This window comes from Anomaloglossus baeobatrachus, chromosome 6 (genome assembly GCF_048569485.1).
Source record: "Anomaloglossus baeobatrachus isolate aAnoBae1 chromosome 6, aAnoBae1.hap1, whole genome shotgun sequence".
In the NCBI taxonomy this organism is placed as follows: domain Eukaryota; kingdom Metazoa; phylum Chordata; class Amphibia; order Anura; family Aromobatidae; genus Anomaloglossus; species Anomaloglossus baeobatrachus.
The window spans coordinates 571,991,731-571,998,739 of NC_134358.1; positions in this window are offsets into that span (position 1 = coordinate 571,991,731).

Sequence of the window (7,009 nt, forward strand, 5' to 3'; positions counted from 1 at the left end):
TCAGGCTGGCATATGTCCGTTATGTACAATACATCCAATTGTGCAATAAATTGGGATAAGTCAGAAATAAATGTGTTAGTCCATGCATGAGTGACAGACTTTGAACCATTCTTTTATACACAGGCACAGGTTTGTCGGGGCAGGTGTCACACTGAAAAAATGGTGTCCTTTCTTATCTCCCTTCTGTATTAAAATTTGTATCTTTTAGTGACCTTATATTGTGATAGCACGAAACACGTTATAACAGTGGCATGTGTAAGATGTGCACGGCCAGCTTCTTGTACCACATCTTAGCTTTTGCATGGCACTTTAGGGCTGATTACTGGATTTTTTCTAAATATTTGGCTTACACTGACTCTCACTGAGCACTCCGCCTTATACCCAGGGCGTTACCATACTCCTTTTTAGCTGGATCCTAGCTGCCCAAATGTGTAGAATTTTTTTCTAATCCAGATAGAGGCATTTAAGTTAGGGTTCCTATATATGAGATCACCTTGCCGTGGTTATCGGGCTCACGTGGGTTGGCCAATACATAAGCTAAGTATCTAATTTTTTTAAATATTCCTATAGCTGTAATGCAGTACCAGAAATCCCTCATTCAATGTTAGCATACATCAGCTTTTTATAGTGCTGCTGTTTATATTTTGTTATCATTAGACCAGAGCAGCTGATGACAGCGATCATAGTTGCGGGGTGGCAGCAAAACTCCCCTGTGGCAACGAGCTCAAGTGTCCTACTGTTAGTAAAAGCAGGCACCGTGCTGCTGATCACTGTTGAAGGTTCCCATGATGTAAGTGTATGTCTTAGGTTGGGGACCCTTATCCGATCATGGCGTAAACTTGCGTCAAAGGTTGTGAAGGGGTTAAAGGTGCAATGCTTGTAGTTCTCAGCACAGGTTACACTCAGTATTGTGCGTGTGAGCGGACGCCTCGTCTCCTTGTGAAAAGCGAGCAGTTTTCTCTCCTCTTGGGGAGCGCTGGAGCACAGATCACATCACTTTCTATCGGAGACATTGTTATTCACAGCTCCAGGGTAAAGGTTCGCTGATGGCCGGGCCTTCACGGGTCGGCTCCCTGTGGTGACACTGGCTGTATGGAGTTACCCACAGGTTTAGGCTCTACTGTTCCTTATATCAGGGGGGTGAGAAGAACAAAGTGGGGTGGACGTCACATTGAACTGGTTCCTGCTGAAGATGTATAAAGAAACCAGTATAGAGGAGAAACCTTTGTTCAGCTTTATCTCTCCTGACTATACGAAGTTTAAATCCTTTGTTGAGGCGACTATATGAAGAAAGATGTCCCCTCCCCATGGACTGGAATAGATGCTGGGAGTTGTAGTGCTTTCTTTCTCTCCCTGGACTAAACTGAACTGGTTTGTACCAGCTTACAGGAGGTGTCACCACTGAGCGGAGAGGTTCCTTCCACAGTTTCTATGGCAGCTTGTGGTGAGGAGAATAAATAACATTCATATCCACACATCAGCCATCAATAGTTTTAGGGGGGGGGGGGGTTTGTGGGATTTTGCTTTACTTTTTATTTCTTCCAATATATGTTATATTTAGTTTTATATATTATTTAAGGTTTATATTATTCAAAATTAACATCAGTGTTTTTTCTTTGCAGATTACAGTACCAGGAGCTCCGAAGGACATCTGATATTTTTTTCATTTAAAGCAGATGATTGTAGTATCACACAAAATACATGTACACAGCGTGCCGACATCTCAGATATACCCCCAGCCATTCAAAGCAAAAATCGATCAGCTGATAATTTTAATGAATTATTTTCTCCTAACTCATCACAGAATGTTTAAACAAAATACAAGTCACAGAAGAAATGTTGAAGATAAAAGAAGTCCTACAAGAAACAAGCCATATTCATGTTCAGAATGTGAGAAATGTTTTTACTATGAAATCAACTCTTAGTAAGCATGAGAAAATTCACACAGGAGAGAGAAGCCTTTTTCATGTTCAGAATGTGGGGCAATGTTTTACTAGGAAATCAGTTCTTAGTAGTCATCAGAAAATTCACACAGGAGAGAAGCCATTTTCATGTTCAGAATGTGGGCAATATTTTACTAGGAAATCAGTTCTTAGTAGTCATGAGAAAATTCACACAGGAGAGAAGCCATTTTCATGTTCAGAATGTGGGAAATGTTTTACTCAGAAAACACATCTTCGTAATCATGAGAAAATTCACACAGGAGAGAAGCCATTTTCATGTTCAGAATGTGGGCAATGTTTTACTAGGAAATCAGATCTTAGTACTCATGAAAGAACTCACACAGGAGAGAAGCCTTTTTCATGTTCAGAATGTGGGCAATGTTTTACTAGGAAATCAGATCTTAGTACTCATGAAAGAACTCACACAGGAGAGAAGCCATTTTTATGTTCAGAATGTGGAAAATGTTTTACTAGGAAATCAGATCTTAGTAGACATGAGAGAATTCACACAGGAGGAGAAGCCTTTTTCATGTTCAGAATGTGGGAATGTTTTACTAGGAAATCAGATCTTAGTACTCATGAAAGAATTCACACAGGGAGATAAGCCGTTCTCATGTTTAGAATGTGGACAATGTTTTACTTGGAAATCAGATCTTAGTAGTCATGAGAGAATTCACACAGAAGAGAAGCCTTTTTCAGTGTTCAGAATGTGGACAATGTTTTACTAGGAAATCAGAGCTTAGCAGTCATGAGAAAATTCACAACAGGAGAGAAGCCATTTTCATGTTTATAATGTAAGCTGTTTTACAGATAAATCAAGTCTTATTAACTTCTTACCGACATTGGACGTACTAGGTACGTCATGCCTCATGTCGGTATACTCACTTCCGGCTGCCTCATTGAAAACCTCTGGAATGTAATCAAGAGGAAGATGGATAGTCACAAGCCATCAAACAAAGAAGAACTGCTTACATTTTTGCACCAGGAGTGGGCATAAGGTCACCCAAAAGCAGTGTGAAAGACTGGTGGAAAGCAGCCAAGACGCAGGACAAGTTGTGATTAAAAATCATGATTGTTCCGCAAAATATTGATGTCTAAATTATTCCTGAGTTAAAACATTTAGTATTGTTGTTGCTAAATGATTATGAACTTGTTTTCTTTGCAATATTTGAGGTCTGAAAGCAATGCATTTTTTTGTTATTTTGACCATTTCTTATTTTCAGAAAATAAATGCAAATTTTTTGCTTGGAAATTCGGAGGCATGTTTTCAGTAGTTTATAGAATAAAAGAACAATTTACATTTTACTCAAAATATACCTATAAAGAGGAAAAACTAACAATCTTTGCAGTGGTCTCCTAATTTTTACCAAAGCTGTATGTGTATATCTATAAAATATCCACACAGTCATATGGAAAAGTTTGGGCACCCCTATTAATGTTACCCTTTTTTCTTTATAAGAATTTGGGTTTTTGCAGCAGCTATTTCAGTTTTATATATCTAATAACTGATTGACTGAGTAATATTTCTGGAGTGAAATGAGGTTTATTGTACTAACAGAAAATGTGCAATCTGCATTTAAACAAAATTTGACCGATGCAAAAGTATGGGCACCCTTATCAATTTCTTGATTTGAACACTCCTAACTACTTTTTACTGACTTACTAAAGCACTAAATTGGTTTTATGACCTCATTGAGCTTTGAACTTCATAGGCAGGTGTATCCAATCATGAGAAAAGGTATTTAAGGTGGCCACTTGCAAGTTGTTCTCCTATTTGAATCTCCTATGAAGAGTGGCATCATGGGCTCCTCAAAACAACTCTCAAATGATCTGAAAACAAAGATTATTCAACATAGTTTTTCAGGGGAAGGATACAAAAAGTTGTCTCAAAGATTTAAACTGTCAGTTTCCACTGTGAGGAACATAATAAGGAAATGGAAGAACACAGGTACAGTTCTTGTTAAGCACAGAAGTGTCAGGCCAAGAAAAATATCAGAAAGGCAGAGAAGAAGAATGGTGAGAACAGTCAAGTACAATCCACAGACCACCTCCATAGACCTGCAGCATCATCTTGATGCAGATGGTGTCAATGTGCATCGGTCAACAATACAGCGCACTTTGCACGAGGAGAAGCTGTACGGGAGAGTGATGTGAAAGAAGCCGTTTCTGCAAGCACGCCACAAACACAGTCGCCTGAGGTATGCAAAAGCACATTTGGACAAGCCAGTTACATTTTGGAAGAAGGTCCTGTGGACTGATGAAACAAAGATTGAGTTGTTTGGTCATACAAAAAGGCGTTATGCATGGAGGCAAAAAAACACGGCATTCCAAGAAAAGCACTTGCTACCCACAGTAAAATTTGGTGGAGGTTCCATCATGCTTTGGGGCTGTGCGGCCAATTCTGGCACCAGGAATCTTGTTAAAGTTGAGGGTCGCATGGATTCAACTCAGTATCAACAGATTCTTGACAATAATGTGCAAGAATCAGTGACGAAGTTACGCAGGGGATGGATATTTCAGCAAGACAATGATGCCAAAACATGGCTCCAAATCTACTCAGGCATTCATGCAGAGGAACAATTACAATGTTCTGGAATGGCCATCCCGGGTCCCCAGACCAGAATATCATTGAACATCTGTGGGATGAGGTGAAGCGGCTGTCCATGCTCGGCGACCATCAAACTGAACTGGAATTGTTTTGTAAACAGGAATGGTCAACTATACCTTCATCCAGGATCTCATTAAAAGCTACAGGAAGTGACTAGAGGCTGCTATTTTTTGGTAAAAGGAGGATCTACAAAATATTAATGTCACTTTTAGGTTGAGGTGCACATACTTTTGCACCTGTCAAATGTTGTTTAAATACAGATTGCACATTTTCTGTTAGTACAATAAACCTCATTTCAATCCAGAAATATAACTGAGTCCATCAGTTACTAGATATATGGAAACTGAAATAGCTGTTGCAAAAACCCAAATTGTTATAAAGAAAAAACGGTTAACATTAATAGGGGTGCCCAAACTTTTCAATATGACAGTATATATTACAGACCAAAAGTTTTGGACACAGCTTCTCATTCAAAGAGTTTTCTATAATTTCATGACTGAAAATTGTAGATTCACATTGAAGGGATCAAAACTATGAATTAACACATGTGGAAGTGAAATACTTAACAAAAAATGTGTAAAACAACCGAAAATATGTCTTAAATTCTAGGTTCTTCAAAGTAGTCACCTTTTGCTTTGATTACTGCTTTCCACACTCTTGGCATTCTCTTGATGAGCTTCAAGAGGTAGTCACCGGAAATGATCCTTCCAACAGTCTTGAAGGAGTTCCCAGAGATGCTTAACACTTTTTGGCCCTTTTGTCTTCACTCTGCGGTCCAGCTCACCCCAAACCATCTTGATTGGGTTCAGGTCTAGTTACTGTGGAGGCCAGGTCAACTGGCGTAGCAATCCATCACTCTCCTTCTTAGTCAAATAGTCCTTTCACAGCCTGGAGGGTGTGTTTGGGGGTCATTGTCCTGTTGAAAAATAAATGATGGTCCAACTAAATAGCATGCCGCTGGCAAGATGCTATGGTAGCCATGCTGATTCAGTATACCTTCAATTTTGAATAAATCCCCAACAGTGTCAAAGAGCAAAAGCACCCCCACACCATCACACCCCCTCCTCCATGCTTCACGGTGGGAACCAGGCATGTAGAGTCCATCCGTTCACCTTGTCTGCGTTGCACAAAGACACTGTGGTTGGATCCAAAGATCTCAAATTTGGAGCTCATCAGACCTAAGCACAGATTTCCACTGGTCTAATGTCCATTCCTTTTGTTCTTTCAGCCCAAACAAAGTCTCTTCTGCTTGTTGCCTGTCCTTAGCAGTGGTTTCCTAGCAGCTATTTTACCATGAAGGCCTGCTGCACAAAGTCTCCTCTTAACAGTTGTTCTAGAGATGTGTCTGCTGCTAGAACTCTGTGTGGCATTGACCTGGTCTGTAATTTGAGCTGCTGTTAACCTGCGATTTCTGAGGCTGGTGACTCGGATAAACTTATCCTCCGCAGCAGAGGTGACTCTTGGTCTTCCTTTCCTGGGGCGGTCCTCATGTGAGGCCAGTTTCTTTGAAGGCGTATGATGGTTTTTGCCTCAGCACTCGGGGGACACTTTCAAAGTTTTCCCAATTTTTCAGACTGACTGATCTTCATTTCTTAAAGTAATGATGGCCACTCGTTTTTCTTTACTTAGCTGTTTTTTTCTTACCATAATACAAATTCTAACAGTCTATTCAGTAGGACTATCAGCTGTGTATCCACCAGACTTCTGCACAACACACTGATGGTCCAACCCCATTTATAAGGCAAGAAATCCCACTTATTAAACCTGACAGGGCACACCTGTGAAGTGAGAACCATTTCGGTGACTGCCAATGTATGTGAAGCGCTGTGGAATCAATAGCGCTATATAAATCGAATAAAATTATTATTATTATTACCTCTTGAAGCTCATCAAGAGAATGGCAAGAGTGTGCAAAGCAGTAATCAAAGCAAAAGGTGGCTACTTTGAAGAACCTAGAATATAAGACATATTTTCAGTTGTTTCACACTTTCAGTATTTCACTCCACACGTTTTTAATTCATAGCTTTGATAGTTTTGATGCCTTCAATGTGAATCTACAATTTTCAGAGTCATGAAAATAAAGAAAACTCTGTGAATGAGAAGGTGTGTCCAAACTTTTGGTCTGTTATATTATATATATATATATATATATATATATATATATATATATATATATATATGCTATTCCATCCGGTTTGCATTTAGTTGGACCATCATTTATATTTTCAACAGGACAATGACCCCAAACACACCTCCAGGCTGTGTAAGGACTATTTGACTAAGAAAAGAGAGTGATGGATTGCTACGCCAGATGACCTGGCCTCCACAGTCACTAGACCTGACCTCCACAGTCACTAGACCTGAACCCAATCAAAATGGTTTGGGGTCAGCTGGACAGCAGAGTCAAGACAAAAGGGGCCAACAAGTGCTAAGCATCTCTGGGAACTCCTTCAAGACT